We start from the raw sequence: 15420 nt of genomic DNA, 5'->3' as shown, positions 1-15420 counted from the left end.
CCAGGATTCAAAGCCACGTCTACCTTACCAGAGATCTCTAAACCAGTGCTGCCCAATAAAATAAAATGTGAGCTACATAGGTGATTTTAAGTTTTCTGATAGTCACATTTTTTTAAGTACAAAGAAGAAATAGGTAAATTTTAAATTTTAATTATAAACCCAATATATCTAAAATATTATAATTTCAATATGCATTAAGTATAAAAATTATTATATCTCATTTCTTTCTTTGAACTAAGTCATTGCTAAATAGCCACATCTGGCTAGTAGCTACCATACTGGACAGTGCAGTTCTAAATGATTATGCTCAGCTGCCTTTCAGAACTAGTTTACATGAATTTTGAGGCAACATAGGACAAATCGTCAATCAGACTTTATTACATCCTGCCTTCCCCTCAGTTACCATATCCAATATTGCACTGCCCAGTCCAAGGCAGATTACACTAATTTGGAATCTCTTTCCTCTGCCTCTGGATGAGCTCCCTGCAATGCTACTGTAGGCACAACGGAAGACCACCTGGCAAAAGCCCCGACCTGGGGCTCACACAGTTCTCTGCCCTCACAGCAGAGAGACTTATCCCTAGAAAAGCTACCCTGAAATCTGGGCTTCACTGTGTGCTATATCAAGTTCAGTTCAGTCTCAGTTACTCAAGAAATTCAAAAACACAAGTAGTTCAACATACCTTATCTTTGGTTCTGCTCTCAGAATGCCCCTTTCAGTAGATAACAAGAACTAGATGTGTTTTGACTCAGAAGGTTTTCCAAGTTCGGGTGTAGACCATTAGCAAGCATGTTATAACCCATTTAGATGAAGGGGGAGGGGCCTCACATTAAGCATATGTTGAGCATCCATCTCCGCCTCATTTCTTAGGCTGTGGGCAGCAATTAACATCACCAGCTGACAATGCTTGTCCTCTTTTCAACACCAGTTTCAACAACACTGGGAAACAACTATACATAATGAGAAGAAACAGGAAGACTGTTGGGACGCCCACTAATACATGAGAATACATAAGGTGAAAAGCGAGGAAAGATAATTATGTAAGCCACATCTATAAGTGATGAAAAATAACCAGTTTAGAATTCCATGAGCTCACACTTCTGCAGTATCTTATTACTAATTTCTGAAACATTTATTTCATTCATGTATATCTGAGTACTTTATTTTATTAATGAACAAATCTAAAGAGATTGGGAACTATTCTAGAATTTAAACAGTTAGGAATTAAGTACCATATCTGCTATTGATCTACCTTTTAAAATATTGTGTTTTTATAGGCTCCCTTCTTCTACATACAATATTGAAGAGTTCAGAACAACCCACACTTAAATATGTTAATAAGAAATAAGATGTGTTAAAATGAATACATTTACATCACACCCATTTCTAATATCCATAATCTATTTTCTTCTAGGTAGAGTAGTGCTCATTTGCAAATTAGACAGATTAATCATAAAGACATTTGTTTTTCCATTTTGTTAAGTTTTTGTCACATGCTTTTGTCACTGATCACATTATAGAACAAATGAGAAGAATTTAAAACAATAGACACAGTACCTGCCTTGAAGAAATATGTAACTTAAATTCTCTCTTGGAGAGACAAGACAAACAAGATAAATTACTGCATGACTTCAGTAACTGCCAGAATAGTTAGAAGAGAAGCAAACAGAAAGAACTGTGCTAGTTGATTGAAGAAAGTGAATAATAAATCTGGGATGGCTACCTGGGAGAGCTCTAAGCCCCAGCAAAGTAGGACTCAACTAAAAAAAAATAATAAAGTTGGGAGTGAGAGTAAAAGGAAAACCACTGGGTGACATGAAGAGAGATTGTGTAGAATTTAGTTTACAAAAGAGAGAATTGAAATTTAGGCACTAAAAAGAGAGAAGCAGAAAGGAATGAGAATCTTGAAGATAACCTCAAATACTTGGGACATAGTAAGCCTTAAATAGATGTTTATTATAATTAAATGTGAAGAATGGTGAGGATAATTCATAGGAAGACAATGAACAATATCAACAGAATGGCTGGAATGACTTGAGAATTATTTTAGCTGTAACATTCTATGGTGAAAATTGGCTGGAGTCTGGGAAACCAAGAAGAATGGAGAAATAGAAGTGGAAGGACCTGGTTGAGAGAAAACAAAAAGAAATGGGCAAGAATAGAACAATGTTTTGGAGAAACAATTGCCTAATTGTGAAGAGTTACTACAGAGTACTGATGATTTAATAAAAAACCAAAAATGATGATGTCACTCACCCTTAGTCTTTATGGGTATAAGTGCAGACTAGCCTTAAAGTTGGCTCTTCCTTGAATAAAAACAAATCATAACATTTCCTGTGTTCAGTTTTTTTTTGTTTTTGTTTTTGTTTTGTTGTTGTTTTTGAGATAGGCGGAGGAAGGAACAGAGGGAGAAAAAGAGAAAGACAACAGTTCTGGCCCCGTCTATAACGTCACAGTACTAAAAAGCTTGTTTAATATCTCTGAGTTTTTAAAAAAAGATAGAGTTATATAATTTCAAAATGACATTGTCATTACTGTTGTGTTTAATGAAAATCTCATGCCATATTATCAGCTTTTCCCCTTTTCTTCTGTCTTCACAGAATTTTTTCTCTTTACAGTCTATGGCCTAATTCATACCATGTTGCATTTTTCAAAGGAATGAACAAGGATAAACTCTCTGGCTAGACATGCTTACCTGACATTTTGTACCAAATAGTATGTTATAAATTCCATTTTTAAAGGCAAGAAACTGGGTTTAATTATATGGAATTTATAATAATTTTAATTATAGGGATTTATAAAGCCTGAGTATACCTTTACGTTTCTAAGCTGTTTGTACACTTAAGCTACTTTTTAATGATTTCCCATCATTTCTGATGTCTGTGCCTTGCTTTCTGTTTCAATTATAAACTACCCCAAAATCCAGTGGCTTAAAATAAAAACATTTATTTAGCTCATACATCTGCAAATTGGGCAGGGTGCTATGAGAAGGCTTGTCTTTCTCCACATAGGTCAGCTGAGGTGTCTCAACTGAGGCTGTAGGATCTGGTTCCAAGATGGCTCACTCACCCAACTGGCCAGTTGATATTGGCTGTCATCTGGGAGCTCAGCCAGAGCAGAGGATCATGGGTCTTAGTTTTTCTCCCTATGAATCTCTCCATTTGGGCCTCTCCATGAGTTGCTTTCACTTCCTTGCAGCATGGAGGCTGGTTTTCAAGAGTGAGAATTCCATAAGAACCAGGCAGTGGCTGTATCAGTTTTTTTGTTTTTGTTTTTGTTTTAATTAATTAATTTATTTATTTATTTTTGGCTGTGTTGGCTCTTCGTTGCTGCGTGTGGGCTTTCTCTAGTTGTGGCGAGCAGGGGCTACTCTTCGTTGCAGTGCACGGGCTTCTCATTGTGGTGGCTTCTCTTGTTGCAGAGCACAGGCTCTAGGGTGTGTGGGCTTCAGTAGTTGTGGCGCACGGGCTTAGTTGCTCCGTGGCATGTGGTATCTTCCCGGATCAGGGGTCGAACCCGTGTACCCTGCATTGGCAGGTGGACTCTCAACCACTGCGCCACCAGGGAAGCCCATGTATCAGTTTTTATGACCTAGGCTTGGACGTCATAGAGCATCCTTTCTGCCATAGTCACAAGTCAGCCCAGATCTAAGGGAGAGACTCTCGACCCTACCTCTCAACCAGAAGAATGTTAAAATCACAGGATAGGAAGAGTTATGTGGGATGGGAGATAACTGTTATGACTATTTTTGGAAAACACAACTGTTGCAGATTCAAAATCTGTCCAATTCTAAATGAAGAAAACAAACTTCTGATTCACTGCTCTCCCTTGTGTCCTTACCCAAATCTCATTGCTCAGGAATCCAAAATTCTTCCTTGGGGTTATTGGCTCTTTAGAAATAACCTTGAGGAAAGGGTAGGGAACAGAAAGCCACTGCCATCTAGGCTTACTAGAGAGATCACTATTAGCTCTGGAGCTAACACTATTAGCTCCGGACTGAGTTTAAAACCCTGGCAAATATTCAGCTTTAGATGGTGACTCACTGAATCCAGACTTATTTGACCAGAATGCCAGTGCAAGACATATTCCTAGTCTTTAATGCTCTAGAGAAGAATCCCTCAGTATCTCTTAAGAGAGATCACTGTTAGCTCTGGAGTCTAAAGCTGTGCTCTTCCAAGAGATCACTTGGTATATCTGTTACAAATCACAGTACCTTTGATTTTATATTCATAACTTAGCAAATCACAACCCCCAATGCCTCCCTCTACACAAATTCTGGAGTAAATCTAGAGAAAAGTAGGGAACATGTAACTTGGAAAACCGGCTAAGTCAGACAACACACACACCAGGAAATAGACAACAGCATGGTTTCTATTGAACATTATATTCAAGAGTTGCCTGAAAGAGTTGTGCATTCCAAAAGATAGACTGAAGAAAATACTTGATCTTGGTTGAGTCCTGGTTCAGATCTAGGGGGCCATGTGCATAGTGGAAGAAACATGGGCTCTCAAACAGATTTCAGTTATAATTCAGCTCTGCACTTAACTGTGTGATCTTGGGCAAGTCTCTTAATCTCTTTGAGACTCATTTCCCTTGTTTGTTAGTGGGAAGCAGCCACATAGCACAGGGAGATCAGCTCGGTGCTTTGTGACCACCTGGGGGGGTGGGATGGGGAGGGTGGGAGGGAGGGAGATGCGGGAGGGAGGAGATATGGGAACGTGTGTATATGTGTAGCTGATTCACTTTGTTATAAAGCAGAAACTAACACACCATTGTGAAACAATTATACTTCAATAAAGATGTTTAAAAAAAAAAAAGCAAGAATAATAATACCTATCTCACAGGATTTTGGTAAGGACTAAATAATGTAATGTAAGAAAACTCTTATAACTAGCATATGGCAGGCCCTCAATAAATGAATTCTCTTCCCCTTTTCTCTATTGTTGACTCACTATGCTTTAGAGCACCTACTTTTCCTGAATCTCAGTTATCCCATTTTATAGTGAAGGAACTCAGATGAATTTGACCATTATACCTCAAACCAGCAAGTTGATAGCAATGTCAAGAACAATGTAAATATATTACAATCTGAAATGTATTAAATGCTCTTCATATGCAAAGGATCCATAAGTACAGTGAAGCCCCATCATCATGGTTTCTAAAATTCAAAAATCAATCTCCCCCCCCCAGTTGTTGACAAACATTTAAAAGGAAGATATTGCACATTTATATAAATCAGGATTCTCTAAAGAAAAAGACCACATAGAGAATCTTTACCAGAATATATGGTTACATGTGGATTTTCACTATGTAGAATAATTTTGTATACATGTGCTGTGTATACAATTTAGATTGAGAAGAATGCAAGTGAATATGACAGTTGGGGGGTTAGAAAATGGTATGTTTGCCTAAAAGCTTACAGAGAACTTAGATTCAGTGATGAAATCATCAAGAACATACCATTGCTTTTCAAGTTTATCATTTTGCTCTGGATGTATATGACTGGCCTTTTTCTGTTTTATTGCTCCAGTCTCTATTTATAATGAAACCAGCAAATAGAAGAATGTTGGCAGACTTCACGCATGCTTCATGCCCTGAACTCAATGGGGGAACAGTAGCAAGTTTGTAATGTTTGCCAAAATGGCCTGGAGTCACTTGCTAGACTGAGTTTAAAACCCTGGCAAATATCCAGCTTTAGATGGTGACTCACTGAATCCAGACTTATTTGACCAGAATGCCAGTGCAGGCCGTATTCCTACTCTTTAATGCTCTAGAGAGGAATCCCTCAGTATCACTTAAGTGCTCACTATGTACTATCTTTTAGTCTATACTCATGATACCTTGTTAAATCCATCTCAACATAGGCCAGGTTTCTGTGGCTTTGACGACTATGGATTTGTGGTTTGAAGATGTTCTAGAAAATTCCTTTCTTATTTTAGTTATTTTCCATTTGAGTCATTTTAAATTTGCAGGTAGCCCAAGGGGCCATTACCTGCCTTATCAGAATCAGTTAGTATCCTATTAGCAACCATACGTCCAGGAAAACAGAAAGGAACAAGTCAACCTAGTTTGAAAAGGGACTCAGTTTCTTCATCTGTAAACTGTATTCCTATTTCACAAGTTGCTATAATGATCAGTTGAGAAAATATTTTTGAATGCATTTTTTAAATTCTACAAAGGCAAGGTGATAGGAAGGAGGTCAGATTCATTATAGTGAGAAACTCTGAGGAGTCATCATAGAGTCCTGAGAAAGGAATGCTAAAAGCAAGCTCTCACAGTAAAGCATTCGATCAGGAGCAGTTAGAGTCAGGGAAGCAGGCTGGGGTCAGAAACTAAGGTCCCTTTCCAGATCAAGTGATATCATCTCAGGTCTGGAACCCAGGAGATGGGGGTGGGGGCCATTACGGAAGCACCAAGGTGCAGGCACGAGAGTTGAAGCAGAGAGATATAAAACGTTAAGTTTGCCATTCAGCACAGGTGGCCTGGGGAACTGTAATTGCCTGTTCCCTGTTTTTATATGTTTATGGTCTAGCCTGACTGTTCTCCTCAAGAAAAAAAAATACTTAATATTCAGTATGAGGACAGAGTTTGCCTAGCAAAGCCAACCTAAAGAGAGTAGTATAACTTGTTAATGCTTCTTCTAAACTCTTGTTCCCACTAATGCCCACCTCCACTGTTTTCAGCATCCCTTGGATGATCCAGCTTCCTGTTAGGTGCCTAGCAACCCACCCCCAGGGTTCTCTGAGAAGTAATGCTGCCCAAATTCCTCAATACACCCACTTCAAGAGAATATCTTAATGTATCTTGGCATTTGCAATTCTTCGACCCAATCAAAATATACCCGTATTATGTCCCCTTCCCTTGAACATTTGGTCTCTGTCCAGCTGACCATTTTCTCTTGGGATATGACAGTAGTGACCAATAGTGGCTCACATGTTTTTTCTCCTAAGTAACAATTTTGCAGTAAGGAGTTTTTAATGCCATGACCCCCAAAATTGAAGATGTCATGGTATATTGCTCATGGAAATGAAACTCTGGCCATGTTTCAGACATCCTTCAAATCACCCTACCAAGGTGGGCACTGCCACCGACTTCTCATAAGGTGTCAAGCAGAAAGAAATAAGTAGGTGGGCCCATTTCAGTAGGGGGTGCTTCATGGAGATGGCAGTGAGGGTGGGATGGTTGTCATTCATTTGCAAACCGACATATATGCAAAATACTTGGAGAGAAAATGATAGATAATTCACCAGTTTTCATGATTTTCTTGAATAATGTAGTAAATGGTCTGAGACCATGCATACAATTACCATAATATTAATTTATTCAACAAATGTTTATTGAGCATTTACCATATGCTGGGCACCATGCCAGGTCTGGAATATACAGTGAACAAGAAGACACAAATTCAAGCACCCAGATAAATAATTTGAAATCATGTTGGTTGTTCTGAAAGAAGACACGGGGTAGTGGGAGAGAGTAATAATGCGGAATCGAGACTTGAACTGGGAGTTAGGCAAAGTATCTCTGAGGAAGTGTCCTGAAGGATTAATAGGAATTAGGTGAAAAAACAGAAGGAAGAACTTTCTAGTTGCTGAGATATGAAAAAAATTTGGTTATTTGTCTAGGAATTGAAAAGAATGGCAGTGTGGCTGTAACCAGAAAGCCAGAGGAAAAGTAAGTGAAGGATATGGAGGAGTAAGCAGTGAGCACACCGTACAACTTCCTGTAGGTTTTTGTAAAGAATTTTGGAGTCTATCCTAAGTGTAGTAGAAACCCATGGGCAGTGGGGGATGGGGGAGAGCATTTAATTAGGGGAATGATGTGCTATTTAAATTTCAAGAAATCATTCTGGTTCTTGTGGGGATGAAATTATATCAGGGGCAGGGGATGTCACATAGGCAAGAGAGGAAGCTTGGACTAGAAGGGTGGCAACAGGAAGAGAGGACGGACTCCAGATATATTCTATGAGGAGATTCTGAAAAATTTAATCATGGATCGCTTGGGGCAGGGGTTCTGTGGGACAGAAGAGGTGTCAGGAAGCTCTCTCTTATTTCTGGCATCAGCACCTAGGTAAATGGAGGTGCCATTAATGGAGATGAGTAGGCTCTCACAAACTGAAGGGGTTTCAACCAGCATAAAACGCAGACAGTGTGGATATAGGCCTTACCTTCTAATATTCAATGAAAATGGCAATGCCAATCGTCGTCATCATTTGAGTGTGTCTGTGTGTCTGTGTGTGACAGTGACTGTGTTTGTGCTTTGTGGAGAGGAGCACAGGGGCTTAAAAAGGAAAATTGCAAACAAGTAGGTACCTAAAATAATGGAAAAATGATCACTGACTAGTACAGATGCTGCTGGGGAGTCTTTCTGATGCAAATACATACCTAAGTTAGCTCTGCCTTCACCTCAGGTACCAAAAAAATAAAAGAAAGAAAAGCAAGGTTTAGAAAAGAAACACTGCCACCACAAGCTACAGATTCCATTGTTTCTAGAGAAAAATTCATTTACATCAAATATCTGAAGCTGTCAGTGCACACAAAGACTTTGAAAGCATTTGTTTGGAGCTAATACTGTACTTTCTATTTATATTCTAATACCTCGTCCACCCCCTTCTGATTCTTTGTGAACTTGCTCAAGTTTTGGTTTTACTATACTTTTATTTTTTTTTCCCCTGAGACACACTTGTAATCTTTACAGACTTGTTCCAAGAGCAAAGAAACGGATCATTAAAGAAAGAATGAAATGTCATTTAATGGTGTGCCTGCTGCTTTCTTAGTGGAGAATCTATTCCCATAGCCATGTAAAACTGGAGAGGCTGCATGCCACGAAGTTAAGGACCAGATTAGACCTGGTCAAGGTCAGAAAACACATGTTCTACCCGCCCCCTTCCAAGAAGATGAATTCTGAAGCTGAATGATGCCTGGTATTTCTAATTGTTTTTAATGAGAGCAACCTTTTTGTGACCTGTCTCAGAAGTGATAAACGGCCTCTGAAAATGAAATCTAAGGCAGACAATGGACACCAAGCTCTCATAAGATAAATAATAATAACAAAACTTTAGTAAAGATAGGGCTAATAAAAATCAGATCTGAAATAATGAGACATTGTCTGACAGAATCATTGGCCACTTGAAGTTCTGATGATATTGGTCTGGAAGAAAATATATGAAATCTTCAGGAAATTTTCATATCTTATATGAAAAGAACCTATATCAAAGCTAGATCGAGAGTTTCAGAACTAGTAAGAAAGAAGGGGATATAAAAACTACACATGTATCTGCTAATTTTGGGAAATAAATACAGGAAGAATGAACCAGAAACTAAAGAGATTGGTTCTCTAGAGGGGGTGAGTAGAGAAGTGACAGAAAAATTGTAGAATAGGATTGAGTAGAGATGGGAAGGGAATGACACCTCCCTGAGTATACCATTTTGTATAGCTCTGACTTTTAAAATCATGATATTATTTTACATTCCAAAAAGATAATGAATCAAAGTTGATGAGGATGTGGGGGAACCCAAATGGAATGCAAACTACAACAAATAAACCTTACCATACAGCTGTATTTCAAATGAGTAACATAACCACACTGAAGGGGTGGGGAACAAAAGAACTGATCCGCATAACTGAGGAAAACAGTGTCTTGGCTGGATATTCTAAGGCTAAGGATCAACAGAACTGTACAAAGACGGTACTCAAGTTAATAAAAATCTTTCTTACAGGTATATGATTTAGTAATTCTAAAACTACATCATATGTATACTAAAAGTAAACAAATCAGTAAATATTTTGTAGATAATGAGAGTCGGGTTTCCCACAGGTGGAGAAAGAAGTTGCAAATAAGGAAAGGAGAAGACTAGAATGAACACTGTGGTACTGGATTTAAATCAGAGATATCAGTATGAGCTCATGTATTTACTGTATGTACACAGAAAAATACAGAAATAAATATAGATGTGTATGATGCTTGGATATCTATATCTAGGTATAGATATAGATATCCTAGCTCTGGCCCCTAAGAGGTCCTACAAGCAATGGTACCCATGGCCAACAAGCACACCTAACACCCAGATCTTGGTTTCTAAACACCATTCTTCAATAAAGGGAACCTGTTCTCCTTGGAGAAGTGAATGATTCCTGCACTGGAAAGAGAAAGTACAAGATTATCCTGGAACAGCTTTTGGTGATAGAAAGTAAGGAAGTGCTCAGAAACAAATGAAGGTATGTCATAGGAACTCCCAATGGCCAAAGCTGGAAAAATATGAGCAAAAAAATAAATAATGATAGTACTGGGTTATAAACCATAGAATAAAATAAACGTTTATGAGTCCATACTCATATATTTAAATAATTGTATAAATAAATAAATGAAGAGAAAAGACAGCTCACCCTGAAAAGAATTTTGAATACATGTGAATGGCATGAAGGAAATGCAAAATCATGATTAATCAAACATCACAGTAATAACCATTGAAGACAAGACACGTCAATGGATGCTAACATTAGTAGACAAAAATTTGAGGAGAAATTGTACATTTGGATAATCTCAAAATATCTGCACCAAGATATTTGTTAATTACAGCAAGAAAAATTATAACTTTATAATAGAGAAACCTGGCAAATATCACCTTAACCAAGTGATCAAGGGTAACATTATCAGTAATAAGACATAACAGCATGAAGTACCCTAATACGATGCATTGATAAGAATACTACATCATTGTGGCTGCTATTCTTACCAAAAATACATAACCTCAATCTAATGATGAGACAACAGCAGAGAAACCCAAATTGAGAAACATTTTGCAAAATAACTGTCTAGTACTCTTCAAAAGTATCAGGATCATGAAAGACCAGGAAAGGCTGAGGAACTGTCACAGATTAGAGGAGTCTGAGTCATGACAGCTAAATACAACATGAAATCCTGGATTGGATCCTGAATCTGGAAAAAAAAATTAGTGGCATAATTAGTGAAATTCAAATTTGGTCTCTAGTTTAATTAGTAGACTTGTACTGACACGAAGTTCTGGTTTTGATACTGGTACTATGGTTATATAGGACAACTAGAGGAAGCTGAATAAGAGGTATGTAGGAACTCTGTGTACGTTTTGCACACTTTTCTGTAAATTCAAAATTATTTCAAAATAAAGTTAGAAAAAGAAGTATCAAAATAGAACAGTTCTTAGAGTTTGACAATTGAAATGGGCAATATGAACGTGGTAGACGAAAGTGAATTTTACTTCTAAAAGGCAACTAAAACATCTGTTCTGCTATTAAAGTGAACAGTAGAAAATTCCTCCATCATGATTTATTTTACTCTGTACTTCTGACTAAACTCTTGTAACTTAGGACTTTTGACTAAATCCTTACTTGGATTTGGTGTCCTAAATTCCTAAATTTAATCTGTCACTTGCCCAATTTCATATCTTGGTCTTTGTTTATTCATAGCTTTCTCTTATAATGAAAAGTAAGAAGATGATGTTTCAAGGGAGTAGAAAACTTCTTTTCAAGAAGAGTACCGGACCCATTTAAGGGAAAACCCCTCAGTTTCATGTTCCAGTTATTATTTCAACAAGCAAATAAGGCGTGTTGAACTTGCAAGCAAAATTCTTAGAAAAAGAAGCAAGTTAGAACGTTTAACTCATAGACCATTTGTTTCTCTCCAAGGGAATCTTGGGGTTTCAGGAGACATTTTAGAAATAGTATCAATCTTTTATTTAATGAATAATATTCATTCAATTTATGTTAGATTTATGTTCTTACAAGATGACTCCATCAGTCTTATAGTGAGAACAGTTGTTCATCTAATGACCTTTTATTACTTGATACATGCTGGGAAAACCTCATTATAAACGTAGTTTCTATACTTGGTATTTCATAATCTTCCCAAGACATTAAAGCAGGATATACATAGACTAGGGAAAAGTAGAGAGAGAACACAGTCCCATAGGTCTTTCTTAGCTCTCCAATCCCAATATAAGAAATACAAAGTTACAGGAAGTAGTTTACAATATAAAGATTTCCCAGCAGGTAAGAGTGGGTAGGAAATAAGTTGGATTGTAGTAGCCACAGGGGCTTTATGTGATAATAGAGTAAAACATTATCTTGAATTTTCTAAGATGCCTTCTACTTTCCAAAATCTTCCTCCTATAATTGCTAATAATTGAATGGCTTTAATAGAGGACGAATTTCTCATTTCATAATTAACATGAAATCAAAGAGATACAACGTTTGTAGACCATACCAATAAATAAAGGACTACTAACGGATCCTATTTCCAAAGTTGACTGTGATAGGAACGGGAACCTTAACAGGGAAGTACATTATGTTTTACTTAAAATATTCATTATTTTTCTCTAAAAATTTATCTGATTAGGTGAGAGAAAAATGATGGGAAAATTAACAATAATGAGTTAATCTCTACTGAGTTTTTGCTCAATACTAGGCATTGTTCTAAGCACTATTAGCCATTTATTCATTTAATCTCCAAATAACTCAAAACATAGGTATTTTTATTATCCCCATTTTGTGTATGAGTAAACTGTGGAAAGAAGAGCTAACCAGTCTGGAGCAGCAAGGTACTTGCTGTCTTGAAGAAAGTAAAAATAATGCCTTTACTCCTGAGAGTAACACTGATGTCAGCAGAGTAAATGTAGTTTTTAATATTTAGGAATAACATATTTCCAAATACACCTGTTGCTATAGAGCTGTGTTAAATTCTCTAGGATTCACAGGTAGATCAATGATTATTGAGGAACTCATGTCCCTGGTACTAATCCTGATGTAATCCTTTCAGTCATGGGCCTTACTTCCAAAACGGCATAACAACTAGATATGGAAGGAAAGATTATTGGAGAAAAGGACAAAAAGGTGCATAGAAGAGGTCAGAGCTACTTATTATTGCAACCACAGAACTTTCTGGGATCCATGCTTCTATGTACAATGAGCTCTAATTTCTTGTACGCTAATTTTCCATAGATTCATTTTTAAAATTTCTGAGTGCATTATACTCATTTGTGTACGAAGAAAAAAAAGATATACCACAAGTAAACGTAACAATTAAAATTTTGTAACATATAGAGTAAACATATAGAGGAATACAAGGTACAGAAGCAAAGAAGTTTTAAAAAGCAAGACTAAAGCAGTTCATAATGGCTAGAAAACTGGAACTAGGTACAGGAGAGCTCTGCAGGAAACAGATCCTAAGGGTTTACATGCCGTGAGAGAGTATTATTTTATTTGTGTGTCTGTGCATGTGTGTGTTTGCAGTAAATTCACTCCAGCCTTGGTATGAAGAAGAGATTAAAGGGGATGAAGCATGGAGTTGGGTAAAGAGTTCACCCTAATAAGCAATGATGGGATATTTTCAAGGGATTTTGGGTGAGCAGAGAGTTATAGAATCTGTTGATTACTGCACATTGCAATCTTTAGGAGAAGACTAATAATTTAGAGCAAGGGAAGAACAAGCTTATGAAGGAGACTGAGGAAAGGAAAGGGATCAAAATGGTGGAGGAGAATCAAGAGAGAATAACTCCAGGCTGAGAAAGCAAGTGGTTTGGATTTCGACTTTCATGTAGGAACAGTTGATGATGCCTGTGGGCCCACGTGACATAGGGAGTTGGAGCTGAGATCCTTACAAGACATGGGACTCTAGAAATGCTACATCCTTAGTGGAAAAGTAGATTAGGAAAAGAAAAAAGTCTCTCATATTGTACAGGGAAATGACAGTTACTTGTGTCTTTGAGCCTCGTCTCTGGTGAGAAAATACTCTCCTCTGAGAATCCTAAACCTTGGACCTACTCCCATTTGGATTTTTAGTTTGAATTAAACTACAAATGTGGTCTAAGAATTATCAAAAATAGGACTTAACATAAAAAGTGGTCTTCAGCCATCGATAATCCTAGAATAACTGCCAGAAGCAAAAAATATCTTGGGAAGGATGTACCTTCAACCCCAGAAGCAAAAGGAGACCACATGAATGCCCTGCTGAAGATGAGCTGAAGTTTATAGTCCAAAGTGTACACACACACAACACTAACATGTACACACGCAGAAGAAACAGTGTATCATGAGAAAGGATCATACTGATGTGTCAGGAAGATTGTAGACCCTCAGAATTTGTCATGATAGAACTATCAAATAGAGACTTTAAAAAGTGGATGGTGAAAATAATAAAGTAAAATAAAAAGGAAACATGAGGGGAAGAAACTCAATAAATACTAGGAAATTTGGGGGGAAATGTTACTATTTTTAAAAATAAAAATACACAGCAAAAAACACAGTCATTGACACTAAAACAAAGTTTAAACATCAGACAGACAGGTAAACAACAGAATCAACAAAGTTGAGAGGAATAGTGAACTAGAAGAAAGATCTGAGGAAATTGCCCTGATGCCACACAAGAGAATATATAGGTGGAAAATATGAAGAAAGATTAGAAACATGGAAACTAGAATGTGAGGGTCCAACATACACCTATAAAAACATTCTAAAAAGAAAAATAGAATGTAGGAGAGGCAGTATTTGAGAAAAATAATAGCTGAGAATTTTTCAGAATTGATAAAAGCCACAAATACTCAGATTTAGAAAGGATAAGACATAAATGTAAATGGCAGGTGGGGAGCTAGTCCTTTGAGAGGCTTGGCCATGAGAAGGAAAAGCTAGATGAAAAAATGCTGCTACTGAAAGACTTTCTTAAAGGTATGTGAGATTTATGTTTTTCTACCTCAGGCAAAAGGCCAGTTTGAGGAGGAGGTTGAAGATAGAGGAGAAAATAGGCTAATGACCATCTGAGATTGTAGACCCTCAGAATTTGTCATTGAGTAAATGGTGTAATGCAAAAAATAAATAAAGGACAGAGGACAGGCTCCTTAGCTGATGGCTGTCAGTGCAGGAATTATAATGGAATCCAGTTTTTTCCTTTGTCACTGATTATACTGTTAGTTGATCACAGATTTTAAAGTGTGATAAATCTTGATCCCATTCCTGACTCAGCCACATGTTAGCAATGTGACTTATTCCAAGTGAATTAACCTTTCTAAGCCTCAATTTTTTTTTTCTGGAAAAAAAAAAAAAGGCTATGTAAGGATTTGAGAAATTTGGACAAAGAACAGAAAAATTCTGAATTAATAGTATCAATTGTGCACTTCCACCATTTGTATCTAGTGCAATGCTAAAATAAGCTCTTTTATAGTTCATTCTAAGTCTCTAGTGAGTCTGTGTTTATCACATACCATATTAAAAAGCAGAGGCAAGGAGGCTTACCAATACATTCTACTCCTCTAACTCCCTAACCCTCCAGGAGTTATTCAAAGATTCCAAGCTTCTGAGATGTTCTATAACATTTCCTCCTATTCTCATTGTCTCTGTTTCTAAACCATAGTTTTATATATATATATATATATATATACACACACACACAC

At 37.1% G+C, this 15420-nt stretch overlaps 1 long non-coding RNA gene across 5 annotated transcripts in view; it reads left to right on the top strand.

Annotated features, from left to right (window-relative positions):
- Positions 1-15420, top strand: part of LOC309625496 — a 764549-nt gene that overhangs the window by 565999 nt on the left and 183130 nt on the right. Inside the window, exon 5 of one of the 5 annotated variants that reach the window (XR_014242529.1) lies at positions 1279-4598. The exons of the other annotated variants lie outside the window; for them this stretch is intronic. This is a non-coding gene — a long non-coding RNA (uncharacterized lncRNA). Of the gene's footprint in view, positions 1-1278; positions 4599-15420 lie in introns of those variants that run through there. 5 annotated transcript variants of the gene reach the window in all.

Source organism: Balaenoptera borealis (assembly GCF_965194805.1).
Source record: "Balaenoptera borealis genome assembly, chromosome: 3".
Classification (NCBI taxonomy): Eukaryota; Metazoa; Chordata; class Mammalia; order Artiodactyla; family Balaenopteridae; genus Balaenoptera; species Balaenoptera borealis.
The sequence above is the reverse complement of the archived record's forward strand: the minus strand, read 5'-3'. Positions and strand labels throughout refer to the sequence as shown.